The sequence below is a fragment of the Malaclemys terrapin genome, chromosome 7 (genome assembly GCF_027887155.1).
Source record: "Malaclemys terrapin pileata isolate rMalTer1 chromosome 7, rMalTer1.hap1, whole genome shotgun sequence".
Taxonomy (NCBI): Eukaryota; Metazoa; Chordata; order Testudines; family Emydidae; genus Malaclemys; species Malaclemys terrapin.
In genome coordinates this window covers 124,915,900-124,933,480 of record NC_071511.1, presented here as the reverse complement: position 1 = coordinate 124,933,480, position 17,581 = coordinate 124,915,900, and the positions used below count along the sequence as shown (strand labels likewise).

At 57.8% G+C, this 17,581-nt stretch overlaps 2 protein-coding genes across 6 annotated transcripts in view; both read right to left on the bottom strand.

Annotated features, from left to right (window-relative positions):
* The window catches only part of TWNK (twinkle mtDNA helicase), a 100,499-nt gene that overhangs the window by 35,851 nt on the left and 47,067 nt on the right, over positions 1-17,581 (bottom strand). The window lies entirely within an intron of this gene.
* The window catches only part of LZTS2 (leucine zipper tumor suppressor 2), a 42,570-nt gene that overhangs the window by 10,895 nt on the left and 14,094 nt on the right, over positions 1-17,581 (bottom strand). The window contains exon 2 of one of the 4 annotated variants that reach the window (XM_054033416.1): positions 14,679-14,748. The exons of 2 other annotated variants lie outside the window; for them this stretch is intronic. The gene's annotated coding sequence lies outside the window, so the exon portion shown is untranslated. Of the gene's footprint in view, positions 1-2,373; positions 2,464-14,678; positions 14,749-17,581 lie in introns of those variants that run through there. One more of the 4 variants, XM_054033415.1, reaches the window with a different exon arrangement.

Sequence of the window (17,581 nt, the reverse complement as noted above, 5' to 3'; positions counted from 1 at the left end):
GGGGCCGAGTGCAGAGACGCTCGCTGGACTCCCTGCCCTGCGGGCTGGGCTGCCCGAGACACGGGAGCCAAGGCCGGGATCCGGCCCAGAGCTTCCCAAGCCAGACTCCGAACCGTTCAGACACCTCGGCCCCCCAGGCCCTGAGCCTCCCCCAGGAGCACGTGGGCTGGTGGGAGGCTGCATCCAGCCGCGCGGAGCAGCCTGTTCCCCCCCACCCCAGCCCACGTGCCCCTCCCCTGCGCGGCCTATTTCCCCAGGCTAGGAGGACAAAGCCCAGTGCATTCCAGGCGCAGGCTCGGCGGCTGCTTCTCTGCACGAGGAGTCCCCCGGGGGGCCACGTGGGGGGGCAGCCATGCCGAGGGGGGGGGGTGTAGTCAGGCCATGCTCCTCAAGAGCCTCCCCCCCAGCGTCCCTTGGCCTACCGGGAGATCAAGGCCTGGGAAGAAAGTCACAAGAGCGCTGAGCGCAAGCACGAGCGGTGGGGGGGGGGGGGGAGAGACGGGGGAGGGGAGGGGCTCCCCAATCAGCAGAGCCCAGCAGGGCCAGTCCCATGGGTCCCCAACACATCTGACCCCCAACCACTGCCCTTCTGCACCAAGGGAGCCCTGCAGAGCTGCCCCCCCCATGGGTCCCGTCAGTGGGGAGGGGGCCTCGCACCAATGCTCCAGTCACTACCCCCCCACACCATGGGCACCCCGCACTGCAGGGCAGGTGGATAGCCCAGCCAGCTTCTCAGGGGATGGCCCAGGAGCCATGTCCCCATCACAGGGCCCCCCACAACCCAGCCAGACCTACCGATGCCGAGTTCACCCCCCACAACCTGGCCACCACTGCTGACCCCCAGACATCAGTAACGGGAGCTGGGGGGTCTGGCGCTTCCCCACTTCCCAAACTCAGCCTCTCCCACGCTACCCCCTTGCCATGGCTTTGGTCAGCCTGGGTCTCTGCGGCCCAACTGACTGGGCTCCTCCCATCCTCCGGGCCCCGCCCATCACTGGGGTCAGCCCCCTGGCCCAGCCTGAGCCCCACACCTGGAGCCTCATTTGGGTCTCCCCCAGCTCCCAGGCCCCTGCTCCGCTTGGAGCCGCCCGGCCCAGCGAGGGGCCCAGAGCGGGACCAGGCTGCGCAGGCCAGGGGCATAGAGCGAGAGACTATGGGCCCTTCCCTCTGGGGCCAGTGGGTAACCCCATCAGATCCACCCCAACCAGCGGGGTGCCAGGACCAGCGCCCTCCCCCTGCAGGCGTGGGGGGCTCCACGGCCGGCCGGCGTTCCCAGCGGGCTCAGAGGAGCCTCTGGCATGTAGCCCCCACTTGCCGCTTGGTGCCGGCAGCTTTCCCAGGCCTGGCATGTGGCGCGAGGCCAGGCTGCGTCAGGAGACCCGCGTGGGCGTCTCCGGGGGGCTGCGCCGGGCCAGGGAAGCCAACTTGCCATGCAGCTATGCGGGGGGTGCCCCAGCCCTACTGGGAGCCCCGCAGAGCATGACTGCCCACCCCAGGACAGAGACAGGCACACAGGCCTGCCCCTGGGCTGGGCTCCCCACAGCCACCGGGCACTAACTCCACAGATAAACAGCGTCCAAACAGCACACTACCATCCTGGCACACTGCCATCCCGGGCAATCCAGTGCCCCCACCACGCATGGCCCAGCCTCGCACTGACAGCCCCCCGTGCCCCCCACCGCCCATGGCCCAGCCTCGCACTGACAGCCCCCCGTGCCCCCCACCGCCCATGGCCCAGCCTCGCACTGACAGCCCCCCGTGTCCCCCACGGACCAGCCTCGCACCTCCAGCCCCCGGTACCCCCCACGGACCAGCCTCGCACCTCCAGCCCCCGGTGCCCCCCACGGACCAGCCTCGCACCTCCAGCCCCCCCTTGCCCCGTACCCCCCCATGGAGCAGACAAGCACCTCCACCCCGTCACCTCAGGGCGCCCCCCCATGCACGGACCAGACCAGCACCTCCAACCCCCTCGCCCCCCACAGGCCAGCCCGGCGGCTCGTGGTCCCACGGGGGGCCCCAGCCCGGCATTAAGGCGGGACTCCCGCAGCCCAGCACCCCCGCAAGGGGCCCCGCGCGGGTGCAATGGGGCAGCCGGCCCCGGGGAAAAGGGGGCTGAGGACCGCGGGGGGGGGGGCTGGGGGCAGGAGGAGGAGGAGGGAGTAGAGGTGGCGGGGGGGGCTGGGGGCAGGAGGGGGGGCTGAGGACGCGGGGGGGGGCTGGGGGCAGGAGGAGGACGCGGGGGGCCGGGGGGGAGGAGGAGGACGCGAGGGGGGGCAGGGCCCGGCTCCCGGCCCCTTGGCGCTCAGGCCGCCCCACCTGCTGCTCCCCGCGCCCCGGCGGGATCGGGGCCGGCATCGGCCCCCCCGCACCCACCTTCGCCGGCCGCCTCCATGTCGCGACGCCGGGCGGCCCCGCAGCCCCGCCCGCTCGGCTCCCCTGGCTCGGCCCGGCCCGGCCGCCGGCTGGACTCGGCCCCGCCCCCAGACCGGCCAGGCCCCGCCCCCGGACCAGCTCGGCCCCGCCCTCTGCCCGGACCGGTCCCTCCCCCACCCCGCGCTCGGCCCCGCCCCCTGCCCAGACTGGTCCCTCCCTCTCCCGGCCCCACCCCCATCCCCGCTCAGCCCCGCCCCCTGCACCCCACAACACTCTGCCATACCCCCACTGCCCCATAAACACCCCCACGGTCCCACACCCTCCGCTGCACCACTGCACTCGCTGTCCCCGGCTCTTCCTGCCCCCTCCCCTCACAGCCCTGGATGGATTTCTCCTCCCAACACCCTCTAGGAGGCAGGGCAGGGCTATTGTCCCCATGGTACAGATAGGGAAACTGAGGCACAGAGAGGCTAAGCGACTTGCCCAAGGACACGCACAAAGCACCTCACACACTTGGAGCTCCACTGGGAGCCTCCCCATCTCTAGCCCATTGCCATGCCCTCTGGCTGAGAACAATCACACTCATGTCACCCCACAGGGCAGCACCAAGGGCTGCCCGGCATCAGAGGGGAAACCCCAGTGCATGTCACACAGCACCCCCCTCAAGGCAGGCTCCTGGGGCACACAGCACGGGTTCGGGGGGAAAGGGGGGTCACTGCAACCCCAGGAACACCCAGCGCCAGGCAAGACGGATGATGTCTGGCACCCATGGGCTGAGCCTGCACCCCTCAGGGAGGAGAGGCAATGTAGCCTAGCGGTTAGAGTTCTGGGCTGGGACGTCAGGGTTTTATTTGTGCCTTTCACAAGACCCACCTAGAGTTGGATTTTCCGGGGTGCTGGGCACCTCCCATGCCAGCTGGAATCAGTGGGAGCTACAGGTGTCAGCCAGACACCCAGAAATCAGAGGCACTGTTGAAAATTTTGGTCTTAGACTTTTTGTGCTTCTGGTCCCTGTCTGTGCACTAGGGGCAAAGGGCCCAGCACCCGCTGGGGAGCGCAGTCTGAGCCGGGGGCTTCGTGGCAGGGTCGGGTCGGATGAGGCAGTCGCTAGCATCTCACTCCTCAGGAAATCTGAATAGTTCCATGGCTGATGGTGGGCTGCTGGGTGGGAAGTCCAAGGAAAATCCCTGTACAGGTTTGTGAGTTACTAGAGATTGGGCACCACTTAGATGTAAGGTGGAGCACGGACTGGCTTTTTGAAATGTGTCTGTACAGCCCCTAGCACAATGGGACCCGACGTGAGCACCTACACGCTGTGATAATACACATAGTACATGAGAATGACAAGTAAGAGAGACGATTAGACAATGGCTGTGCGGTTTAAGACTGACTTTTTTCCCCCAGGAGCTCGAAAACAGCTGGGAAACCCCCCGAGGGTGGACGTGTGAACAACCCAGCTACCACTACACTAAAAACCACTTGGGAAGGGACTGAATTTTGCTGTTGAAAATGGAAATGTCACAAGATGAAGAAGGAAGCCAGGCTAAACAGCGACATCGACTTCCTGAGCAAATGCAAGAAACAAAACATCATGCCCAGAGGACTCGCCAATTACCACCCTCTGATCACTACGCACAACTCCAGATACGGTGAACAGCGCTGTAGACAGACTTCAGAGACACTGGGGAACCATCTCCTGCACCCCACGTGTTCCAGAAGGGACCATCTCAAAGTAGAAATCATCCCTTGCTCCCACACACTGCAAGAGAAAAAATCCAGAAACCTACCTGGAGATCATGCAGGACACGCAAAACAATGACGGCCACCCAACCCAAAAACAAGGTGTGTCACTGACTCCAACAACCCCCCACTCAACCTCAGAGAGAAACCACGGCACCGGGACCCATCCCATGGCCACCACACGACACGCCAACATCGTCAACCTATCAAGACAGCCCCTGACTGGAACTATGTGCACGCTTCAAGGGACTGAACCAACCTGATACCATCCTAACGTGCGGAGAACCACAAGAATTCTTCCGCCAACTCTGCCTCCAAGAATTCTTTCACCTCCCTGCCCACAGTCAGCCACCGACTGGACACCCCCAGCAGACGAAACCACACACTGGATCGTTACCTCGATTGCTTCAGGGGGAAAAAACCTCCACTGTGAAATCCGTAACAAACATCACGGCCCCTGCTTCCGCCTGGGCTACGTTGCAAAGTTAGATCGACATCAGCAGCCTTGCCTGGATCTGGGTACCTGTGTCAACCCTCAAAGTCCTCCAGCAGCTGTCCCACAATACCTGACACTGACCGCTCTGGTCACAGTTGGGAACTCCACTGCTCAGGGGTCACAGAGACCGGAAATGTCCCCTCCCCGCCCTCCTTTAAAACCCCACACATCTTTGAAATGCCTTTTCCTGATTGCCCAGCGTGCTCTCCACTGTGCGCAACTGCCCAGCTGGCCGGGCCGGTTCCACGCTCCAGTCACACTCTGGCACGGAGCAGACAGGAGATACTGGATATCAGAAGGCCAGGGAGGCCAATACTCGATCCACAGCAGAGCCACAGACCTGCCGCTTTTACAAAGAGCTGTGTGCCATACTTGGTGGAGACCCCATCACATCCCGCAGAGCGCCGGGGATACCTCCAAGGAGCATGAGTCACAGACCCCTGGCATGAACAGCCGGGACGAAAATAGGTGACATGAGCCCAGGGGATCCAGCTATGCCACAAGCCAGCACCTCTTTGAGACTCCCCCACAATCCAGTCAGTCTTGGCAGCGAGCAGGGGTGAGCCCGATAAGGGGAAGGCACCTTGGGTAAGTGTGTAAATGTATTTCCCATCACATTAATTTAGTCGCACTAGAAGAGGCAGTGGTACAACAAAAAGAGGTAAAGTTATCCGCTTTTCGTTCCCCTAGACAGTTAAGCGGGGGTGGGGCAGCAATTTGTTTATATACACGGGGATGTCCTTTTAATCCTCCTGAGAGATCTTGATAAAACTTTCAGGGAGGTTCTCTGCAACCCTCTCCCAAAGGTTTCTAGGGATGGCAGCTTTATTTCTTCCTCCACGGTAGGACCCTTTCCTCATGCCAATCAGTGATAACTTTAGCAGGCACCATTGCAGTAAACACGTTAACGGCATATGGGCCTGGACAGCTTCAGGTCGCCATTAGCAGCGGTGCTCTGTGCCCTCGTTTCCCTTGAGTGATATATCGACTAAAATCACCATCACCTGTGGAAAACAGGGCCAGTATCCAGTGCCATTGTCCGACACTCTCCACGTCTTGCAGCCGAGCAATTCCCCCCTCATTTCCCTCGCCTCTGGTGGACCATACTCACCGTGGCCAGTACCACGAGTGGTGCCGGGCACAATCCCTCTGAAGCAGAAGCGTCAATAAGCAGGTCTTGTTTAGAACTTTAGAGGAGCAAGAGAAAGCAGTTCTGAACCCCAACTTTCGCTTTCCCTTGTGACTATAGTGATAATGGTATCTCTGGGTGTTTTATCTATAGCTGCTGTCATTGCAGCCTTGAGTGGTTCCCTCTCCACACCCATGGAACACCTGAGCCAGACAAGGAGAAGAAAGAAGAGGACTTGAGGGGACACGTTAAGTGAGATCCTACAAGCCGGTGCTGCATCAGACCACGAACAAAGGGCAGGAGGGGGAATATTGCAGACAGCCTGGGGAAGGAATTAGTGGACAGAAGAATGGCCCAGGAGTCCCAGCAGGACAAGGACCAGGACACAATGGGGCTTCTCCACCAGCAAACGCAGATGCTGCAGACTCTTGGGACCTCCAGATTCAACAATCCTGGGCTCGACTCCCATTGCAGTCCCTACCCCCCCGCACCCCCAGCAGCATTCCATATGGCCTCAGGGCCTACACGCCTACCCCTACCAACCCACACTAAGAGAAAGTGCAGACAGACACAGCTTGACCTACACTGACCTGTGACAGCCATGGTTGCTGTATGTGTAGATTAAATGGACATGAATGTTCTTTCCCCCTTGTTAACTTCCATTTCCTTACTTTATTACTTTTTTATGTATTTGTTTGTAAATTGCACAGATTTTTCTATGCCCCGGTTTTGTTACCCCAAATTCTATTGTTTGGAAAATGATTTATCTTTATTCATTCCCAACGTATGCTGCAAAGAGCAATGAAAGCACCCACTTCAGTACTTGTTACTGTGCAGTGTGACAATTCATAGTCTTAGTGACAGTAATAATCATAAATGTACAGCAAGTACAACAAAATTATCTGGTGCATTGACAGTGTTATATTCATACATGTACACCAAGCACCACACAATTCTTAACATGCCCCAAAACAGCAGGGCCAGGTAGAGCAGAGTCCACCACAATGTGGCTCACTGTTAAAGTGCTCTTGAAACCCTCCCTGAACTGTATCACTCAGTGTTGAGCTCTTCTAATAGCCCTTACGTCTGACTGTTCAAACTCAGCTGATAGCCACTCTGCCCCTTCCCCACACCCCAGGGGCAAGTTTTCCCCCTTTGCTTCACAGACATTATGCAGGACACAGCAAGCAGCTATAACCATTGGGAGTTTTTTTCACTGAGATCCAATCTTGTGAGTATACAACGCCAGCGTCCTTTCAATCTACCAAAAGCACATTCAGCTGTCATTCTGCACCTGCTGAGCTGGTAGCTGAATCTTTCCTCGATGTTGTTGAGGTGGCCAGTATGCGGTTCCATGAGCCAGGGGAGAAAGGGGTTGACTGGGTCCCCCAGGACCATTATTGGCAGTTCAATATTGCCAATGGTAATCCGCCGGTCAGGACGGAAGGTCTCTGCTTGTAGCATTCTGAACTGTCCTGTGTTCTTAAAGATGAGAGCATCATGCACCCTCCCTGACCAGCCAGCCAATGTTCATGTCAGTGAAGCGTCCCTGGTGATCCACCAGCGCCTACACAACCATGGAAAAGTCGCCCTTTCTGTTGACATATTCTGTGCAAGGTGGACTAGTTCCAAAATAGGCATGTGAATGCCATCTATTGCTCCATAGCAGTTCAGGAACCCCATTGCTGCAAATCCATCCACTATGTCCCACACGTTGCTGAGACTCTCAGTCTGGCATAACAGGTGGCGATTAATGGGCCCATGTGCTTGCATGACAATGGCCCCCATAGTGGATTTTCCAACTCCAAAATGATTCCCACTGACCGGTCGCAATCCAACATTGCAAGTTTCCACAGTACGATTGCCCCTTGCTTCTCCACTGTCAGTACAGCTCTCGTTCCGATGTCCCTGTGCTGGAGGGCTGACGTGAACTTGGGACACAGATCCAGGAACGTGGCCTCCCACATCCAAAAGTTCTGCGGCCACCGTTCATCATCACAAACCTACATTACGATGCAATCCCAGTCAGTGCTCGTTTCTCAGGCCTAGAAGTGGTGATCCACCATGTGCTGCTGATCTGTGAATGCCATCAACAACCTTGAATTGGTTCTCGGTCTGTCCCCCAGCAATCTGTCCTCCAACAATCATCATGTTCCGCGCTGATTCCATTCTTCTTGCGGCTCTGCACATACCAGAGGATTGTGTATCCTGTGCTTGCAATGCCCATGACAATAATTCAGAGCTGTGTAGGTTCCGTGCTTCTGTCAGAGATGGTGGATAGCGAGGCGGGACGCGCGAGTTCATGGGAGTTTTTTAAAAGGTGCACAAATAATGGGATGTAGAAAATTGTATGCTGGGAAGTTGTCCCCTTGCTCCCAGTCACCCCTGAGCAACTGCTTTCTGCCCCATCATGCATTGCCAAAACTTCCCGAGAGACAGTGCGCTGGAGGGTGGTACGTTGCATCCTGGGCTACCCACCCATGGTGCACCACACTGAGCCAAGGATGTGCAGGCACAAGCGACAGACTAACTGCGGCCGCTCTGGGCTGATGTAACTTGCGCCGGCAAAGGCGTGTTGTGTAGACACGGCGTTTCACTCTGCTGCCGAGAAGACGGCGACATTGTCCTGAAATCCAACCACCAGCTAGTGATCCAACCAGCGGGCAAAGGGGGCGCTATTGCAGTCCTTAATTACAATGACTACAGCATCAGTGCTGCGAACATCTGCAATGTCCCTTGTATATTTGGTAGCTGAATATTGTGCGGATGCAGCTGCCCATGACTTGTGGACACCCAGCTGAATACAGTGATGCGGCGTATCACGGGAACCCTTCAGTCAACTCCAACGCCGCTCTGTCTAACTGCTCCCTGCCGGCAGGCCAAACGCTGCGATGCTCCACAAAGCTCAGCGAATCCAAGAAAACAGATGTTTCCTATCCACCAAGACCTCAACAAACCCCGCTCCTCCCCCTCCCCCCGCAGCATCTTAAGTCCCGCAAGCCTTTCTGGGAACATTCGTTTAGCCTCATGCAATCAGGCTACGATCAGAAGGAGGCTTGCGAAGCAGATTGGGCTAAACAAGACTTTAAAAATAAGCACCTTGTGCCGGATCCCACGCAGGAGGTTCCTGGGTTTCACCTTCCACGGTCATCTTGGGCATCTCTGAATCGAATCCGAACCAACCATGGTAGATGCGGGCATCTGACGCACAAATGGAAAGTCAAGGACTCCCCAGCCTCCGAGTGTGGGTCCCCACGACAGACCATCCAACATCTCACCACCCACTGCCCAATGTATAAATATGAAGGAGGCGTCACTGCAATAAATTCTGCCATTCCTGCTGTAGCCGCCTGGCTCGACCAGCTTCAGGTGAAATTGCAGTTGCTGCTCTACACCAGCCATATGGAAGAAGAAGAAGAAGATGACTACATCAACGAGGCCAACAGACAACTCTCTGACACCACCCACCGTGAAGAACTCAAAGACCTCACACCCAGAGGTTTAACGATACCATCAAATCTTCCCCAAACAACTCCAAGAAACACTTTACAAGCCTACCCCCCACAAGCCCACATCAAAGGGACCTTCTACGTGCTTCCCAAGATACACAAACAAGGGAACCCAGCAGACCAATCATATCGGGGCGCAGCACTCTGACTGAAGGCGTATCGGGACTCACAGAAACCAGCCTCAAACCACTCACCGCACAAAGGGCCAGCGTCCTCCAGCATAGCTGATTTCCTCCAGAAACTCCGCACCATTAACAACTTCCCTCAGAACCCCATCCTCACCACCATGGTGTCACCTCTCTAAACACCAACATCCCTCACCAGGATGGCATCGCCGTCTGCCTCACGTATCTAAAAGCTAACGCGCAACGCTCAGAAATCCACCCGAAACACAATGCCAAACCCATCCATTTCCTCCTCAACCACCGCAGCTTCACATTCAACAACAAACACGTTGTCCAAACCGTGGGAACAGCCCTGGGTACGAGGACGGCTCCCCAGTGTGCTGACCTCTCCATGGGCCACCTTGAGGAAGAATTTCTGGACAAATGCACCACGAAACCAATGATAAACCTGAGGGACATCAATGGTATTTTCATCCTCTGGACAGACCTGAACTGCCTCATAGATTTCCACCACAACTTCAACCACCACCATCCATTAAACTCTCTCTAGAATACTCCCATACCAGCATCAACTTCCATCACAATCAGCTTCAGCAATGGAACCCTACAGACAACTATATACAAGAAGCCCACGGATTGGCACACCTCCCTTCCCAGGTCCAGTAACCACCCCAAACACACCAAAACCTCAGTTATCTACAGCCAGGCACTCAGACACCACAGAACATGCTTGGAGGAGAAAGTTGAGGATATACACCTTAACACACTTAAACCACCTTAAAGGACACTCCACCGGACATTCCATCATGGAATGGGCCACCCAAATACCCCAGGAAAACCTCTTTCAATACAGAAAAAAACCAAAACCCACTGACCGCACACCCCTAGTTGTCACCTACCACCCCACACAGGAACCCCTATGGGTATTATTAAACATTTACAACCCATATTTGATGAGGGCCCCATCCTGAAAGAAATCTTTTCTGAACCCCTTCTTCTGGCCTTCATAAGTGCAGTGTGCAGCGGCAGTCAAAAAAGCAAACAGGCTGTTAGGAATCATTAAAAAAGGGATAGAGAATAAGACGGAGAATATCTTATTGCCCTTATATAAATCCGTGGTATGCCTACATCTTGAATACTGCGTACAGATGTGGTCTCCTCATCTCAAAAAAGATATACTGGCACTAGAAAAGGTTCAGAGAAGGGCAACTAAAATTATTAGGGGTTTGGAACGGGTCCTATATGAAGAGAGATTAAAGAGGCTAGGACTTTTCAGCTTGGTAAAAGAGGAGACTAAGGGGGGGGATATGATAGAGGTATATAAAATCATGAGTAGTGTGGAGAAAGTGAATAAGGAATATAATATATATTCCCATAATATAAGAACTAGGGGCCACCAAATGAAATTAATAGGCAGCAGGTTTAAAACAAAAAAGAGGAAGTTCTTCTTCACACAGCGCACAGTCAACTTGTGGAACTCCTTGCTTGAGGAAGTTGTGAAGGCTGGGACTATAACAGGGTTTAAAAGAGAACTGGATAAATGCATGGAGATTAAGTCCATTAATGGCTGTTAGCCAGGATGGGTAAGGAAGGGTGTCCCTAGCCTCTGTTTGCCAGAGGGTGGAGATGGATGGCAGGAGAGAGATCACTTGATCACTACCTGTTAGGTACTCTCCCTCTGGGGCACCTGGCATTGGCCGCTGTCAGAAGACAGGATACTGGGCTAGATGGACCTTTGGTCTGACCCAGTCTGGCCGTTCTTATGTTCTTATGTTCACACCTTTCAAGATCCAGGGGTCCCACACATGCCTATCACAACATGTGGCGTATTTCATCCAGTGCTTCAAATACCCCAATACCAACTATGTGGGTGAAACCAATCACGATGCCCTCGAATGAGCTCACCCAGGAAAACGATCAAACCCAAACCCACCATATCACCGGTGGTTCACAAAGAGATCGCTCCCTAGCTGACCTCTCGCTCCTCGTCCTCAAAGGAAACCTGCACGACACCTTCCAAAGACGAGCTGAGAGCTTAAATTCTTATCTCTGCTGGACCCTCAATGCCACACACTTGACAAACTCATTGCAGGACTGGGGCCTTCCCGACCAGAAAGCCCCCATTCAGAGTGCACAGCGGGCATCTGCCCATTGAGACATCGCCACCATGCAAGGGCTCCTGCTCGATCAATCTGCAGGGGGAGGGGTCCATTTCTCTTTGACGTGCCAACAGCAAAATCCTCCAAAAGATGTGAGTTCCACGGCGAGGACCTCCCCCCCCCGGCCCATCTGTTGCTGGTGCCCCCGTGAACTCAGCTTGGCAGTAGAAGAAACTAAAGGGGGGGAGGGATAGCTCAGTGGTTGAGCATTGGCCTGCTAAACCCAGGGTTGTGAGTTCAATCCTTGAGGGGGCCACTTGGGGACCTGGGGCAAAATCAGTACTTGGTCCTGCTAGTGAAAGCAGGGGGCTGGACTAGATGACCTTTCAAGGTCCCTTCCAATTCTAGGAGATGGGATATCTCCATTAATTATTATTATTATTATATTAAACCAAACCACAGTGCTGCACTGCATACGCACAGCCGCTGACAACCTGCACTCCCTCGCCGGTGGGAGTGCTCCAGGGCTCCCACGCTGGCCCAGCCCCCTCCACGGGGCTCTCTCTAGCCACCAAAGCAATTTGTCGCACGGAGCCGGGATAACGCCAGGGCAGTGGTACCCGCAGAGCTGGGAAAGCAAAGGGAGCATGAAGGTCACAGCTCGGAGTCACACCCGCTCAAGCATGCTGCACACGGAGACGCTTCCATGCCCTGGCTCAGGGGAAGCCCTCACCCTTTGTGTCTGGACCACGCAGGCGAGGAGGTCCCTATTGGCGCCAAAGAGGCGAGCTGTCTTTGGGTCAGGGGCAACGTCTTTTATTGGATCAACAGTTGGTGGTGGAGGGGACACGCTTTCAAGCTCCACAGAGCCCTTCTTCAGGTCTGGGGAAGGTCACCAGAGAGCTCAGAGCTCACCCACCCCAACAGACCTCCTGGGACAGAGGAAACTGACCAGACACGAGGGTTGAATTCTTTAAAGCCAGGAGAGGGATCTAGACCCAGCCCCACTGAAATCAGCAAAACTGGGGTCTCTTGTCGACGTTCCACATCGATTTAAAGGCAAACCCGGGCAGCTCCGCAGACAAGACCAAACTCTCCTCCTCGGCTCCGAAAATGGCTGAGCGAGGCACAAAAGGCAAAGAGAAAAGTTGTTCTTTCTCCAGTCGCTCTATTTATTCCGTAGAGTCATAACAGCCAAGAGGCACCTCCCCCGGCATTCCCTGCCCACACACTGCAAAACGATCAACGGAGCCAACAGCAGCTCCCAGCGCGGGAGAATCCGAGAAACCAGGCAGCCCCAAAACCTCCAAATTCACCATTTTCCTCTCCCCGCCCCAACCACTCGCTTCTCCTCCGCAGAGGCGCCTTGCTGCGCGCGCGGCAGATTGGCAGATTTGGACTATTTTAGGCAGGAAGGAGCTGGCTGGGGTGTCTGAGCAATGCCGCCCTCTCCTGGATGGAATCGGAACTGATCCAGTGTGTCATAGGCCCTGTACTGCTGACACCTCAGGGGGATTCTCCTTTAGCTCGAATGGATCAGCAGGATGCCAGCCCTATCCCTGGCCATGATGCCCAGCACAGGGAGATTATAATGTTATTCCGGCTGCCCTTCGCCTGCCTGCCAGAGCCCTACACCCTGCCTGGCAAGGGACCCTCCCAGGACTCAGCAGCTCTCCAGAGCCCAGACCACAGTCCCAGACCAACAGCCTGGCCGGACGGGCCCCCCTCAGCCGGTTAGGCTAGCAGGGGCTGCGGGTCGGGAGTGAGGAGCGCTAGCTCTCTTTTGCTCTCTCGGCTCTGATCAGGTGTGCGTGCAGCCTGGCTGCTTGGACCCCGGCCCCCGCACTGGAGCTCAGGGGGGCAGTGACCTGTGCCTCCTGCCCCCACACCCCCAGGAGATGCCCCATGACCCGGCTGCCTCAAGACGCAGCGGAACTGGGTGGGAATCGGCCTTGACAGCGTGGCCAGCTCCCACCCGGCTGGCCCCACTCACAGGCAGGGCTGGGGACCCTGCTCACCCCCCAATCCCTTCCCTGAGAGCCACCAGGCCTGGGCCAGGGAGCCCCCCGGGTGCAGGAGAAGAGTGGGGCTGTTAATGGGGCGGGACGATCAGTGGGGGCAGTGGCGGGGGGCCGGGTCAATGGGGGATGGATGCTCTGGTGCAGGAGTGAAGGGGGGGCTGTAGGCTGGCACTGGGACTGAGGGGAGGGATTTCACAACCCCCCCCACGACGCCTGTCCTAGGCCCTGAACACATCCCTAACTGGGCACACACATCCCCCACCCCTCAGCCCATGCCATGAGCCAGTCGTGTGACACGCGCCAGCCGAGGGGTCAGACCACCGCGCCCCCTCGCCCGCCCAGTCGGCTGCCTGCTCTCACGCTGCACAGCGGCTGTGAAGTGCCCGCAGCCAGGGATGCAGCTGGCACGGGTCTGGCAGCAAAGAGCCCGGTGCCTCGCTGCCACCTCCAATCAATCCACCCACGCGCAGGCAGAGGAGCCACACGGGCCAGAGGCACATGGGACATGCAGGGCCCCCCCAGCTCCTCCCCGCCAGCACCCCAGTGCTCCCCCACCAGGGCCCCCAGCCCCACCACCCCACCAGCACCCCCAGTGCCCCCCACCAGGGCCCCAGTGCCCCCCACATCAGGGTCCCCAGACCCCACCACCCTGCCTGCACCTCCAGACCCCTGCCACCCTGCCAGTATCCCCCCACCAGGTCCTCTGCGCCTGCCACCCTGCCAGCACCACAGTGCCTCCCACCAGGGACCCCAGCGCCTCCCCTCCCAGACAGACGGACGTCCCTGTGCCCCTGGGATTCCCACTCAGCCCCAGCTGCTCGGCTCCCAGGGCTGCGCATGGCGGTGTGGCACCGTCCAGCAGGGGGCAGCGCTGCTCATCCACCCCCGCCCCACAGAATTCCTCCGGCCAGTGTTAACCCCGTGTGGGCCAGGCCCAGACGCTCCGACTACTTAACCTGGCCCTGGAGCCACATGGGACCCGGGCACCGGGCCGGGGAGGCCCCTTCCCATCCCAAAGAGCCTGGACCAGAGGCACCGGCGCGGGCGGAACCTCAGGGGAACCGGGTCAGGGGATCACTGGGGCTGGGGCCAACGGACCAGCCCCCGCTGGCCGCTCTGCAATGGGCCAGCCCTGGGGCCAGGCTGCAGCCCCAGACCCACCCCCACAGCTGCAGCCCCAACTCACCAGCAGCGCCGGCCGCCCACCTGCCCCGGCCAGCTCGGATCCAGGTCACCCCAGGCAGCAAAACGGCCTCCTGTGGGGGGGAGGGCAGAAAATCACCCAGGGAGGGGGCAACACAGGGATCCTGGCCCTGGAGCAGCAGGGTGGGGAGGGGCCCAGCCCAGCACAGCTCACGGCAGGGGGGTGAAGGTGGGGGGTGGGGGGATCCCCCTTGTCCATGGGCCCACCCAGGAGATCAGCTCACCCCGGTCGCTGCGCTGCTCAGGGTAGGGAGCTTCGTCCAGGGGGGGACTGGGCGCTCATGAGAGACCCCTCACCCTACTGCCCCCCAACCCTGGGCTCCCCCCCCAGTTCTGCTGGTACTCCTCACTCCCGACCCGCAGCCCCCTGCTAGCCCCACCCTGGGCTCCCCCCCACCCCAGCTCTCCCGGTGCCCCTCACTCCCGACCCGCAGCCCCCTGCTAGCCCCGCCCTGGGCTTCCCACCCCCAACTCTGGCAGTGCCCCTCACTCCCGACCCGCAGCCCCCTGCTAGCTCAGCCCTGGGCCAGTGGCAGACAGCGCCAGGCAACAGCCCTTTGGGAACCGCCCTGACAGACAGACGGACCCTGGGGGACAGACACGGACTCACAGCAGCCAGATGCCAGTAACTCCTGCCCCTCCCCACCCCCAGCCCCATGGGTTGGGGCTCTGCCTTCCCAGCTGAGACAGAAATGTACCCGTGGTGCCACGGCCCTGCCCAGGGGCAACCCTCATCTGCGGAGACCCGAGGGCCAAACTTTTTGGCTAGGAGACCTCTGTGACGTTATTGACATAAACTGGGACCATATAGATCATTGTTGCAACCAAGGTCCTGTAGTGGCACCCAAATCTTGTATAAAGGGGGTCAAATGGGGTGTCTAAGACAAGGTTATGGTTTACTGGTTATGATGATGCTGTCTATATGTGTGTATCAGTGTTGTGGTCGAAGTTATGAATATTGGCTCTATACTGTCTGTATGGCAAACTTATGCTATGCTTCTGGGTGACATCCCAGACAAACTGAGATTAGCTCTGCCTAGCCTGCTTGATGGCCCATTAAGGACCATCAGCTATACAATGGACCCATTGAGAGAAGGCAGATACGCCTTGTAACTCAGCAAAGTATGCAGGGACTGGCCCATGTGACTCCAGACTCCATGTTGCTGTAATTTTCCACAGTAAGAACAAAGAGGTGTTCTTACACCTGGAAAAGACTATATAAGGCTGATGCCTCATCTCCATCTGGTCTTCAATCCTGCTTCATACCTCTGGAGGAACTTTGCTACAAGCTGAAGCTTTGAACAAAGGACTGAGGACCTATCCCAGCTGGGGATGTATTCCAGAGACTTGATTTGAACCTGCAGTTTATTCCATCGCTGCTGCAAGCCTGAACCAAGAACTTTGCCATTACTGTATGTAATTGATTCCATTTAACCAATTCTAACTCTCATCTCTATCTTTTTCCTTTTATGAATAAACCTTTAGATTTTAGATTCTGAAGGATTGGCAACAGCGTGATTTGTGGGTAAGATCTGATTTGTATATTGACATGGGTCTGGGGCTTGGTCCTTTGGGATCAGGAGAACCTTTTTCTTTTACTGGGGTATTGGTTTTCATAACCATTTGTCCCCATAACGAGTGGCACTGGTGGTAATACTGGGAAACTGGAGTGTCTAAGGAGATTGTTTGTGAGACTTGCAGTTAGCCAGTGGGGTGAGACTGAAGTCCTCTTAGTCTGGCTGGTTTGGTTTGCCTTAGAGGTGGAAAAACCCCAGCCTTGGGCTGTAACTGCCCTATTTGAGCAATTTGTCCTGAGTTGGCACTCTCAGTTGGGTTCCACCAGAACCGCATTGTCACAACCTCCATGGGCCGCCCTGTGCCCCATGGCCCCACCCCACAACCACTCAGAGCCCCATGCCCTTCGGCAGCCGGGCGGACTCACCCTGCCATGCCCAGCTCAGGGTGGGGCCGGAGCCCCTCCTCTTCCTCCTGCCCCCCATGGAAGAGCTCCCCCAGGCACCAAACCAGGGGGCACTAGGTCCTGGAGGGGCTGCTCCCTAAGCAGCCCCCTCTAACCTCACCCCAGGTATCCCTGGGCCTTGCCACCAAGCTGCCAGACACCCAGCCATGGTTGGGTCCGGTGACTGCCAGCCCGTGAGGACCAGGGCTGAGGCCTGTCCACTCGCTGCACTCAGGAAGGATGGGCTTGACCTAAGGCAGCAGGCTAGGTTCAATCCCTAGTTCTGCCACACTCCTTGTGACCCTGCCCTACACGTGCCCCGGTTTCCCCCTGTAGAACTGGGATCAGAATCAGGGCATGCCGGGAGGACAAGCCCAACAGTGCATGTGAGGCCCAGACGAGGACCTGGATAGGCAGACGGACTGGCCATTGACCAGAACAACTTCTAGTCCCAGTCAACCCAGGCTGGACTCAAACTGGGGGCGGGGCGGGGCAGGGTGGGGCAGAGGGACGTCCAGCTGCTGGATCCAGACCCCCCCATGCCCTGGGCCTTCCCCCAACACACTGCCTCCCTCGCCCACCCTGGTGACCCAAAGGTTTGGGGGCGGACAGTAGGCAGGAGGTTCCAGTCCAAAGCGAGACCCGGACTCCACGCCCGGCGTCCCCCCTCTGGGACCTTCCCTTATAGCCCCCACGCCCCGGTTCTGAGGCTGGGACCCCTCCCCAGGCGCTGCCCCTGTGGGCATCCCGTGATGGGGGCACTGGGGCAGGCCACAGGCCCTTCCCCTCCTCCTCCCAGCAGAATGGAGACTAAAGCGACCCGCCACCCTGAGCGCCCACCCGCAGCTCCTGGGGGCAGCGCAAACCACCCCGGGCACAGAAATGGAGGCCCCCAGCAACCTCTCCACTGCTTGCAACGGTTCCCC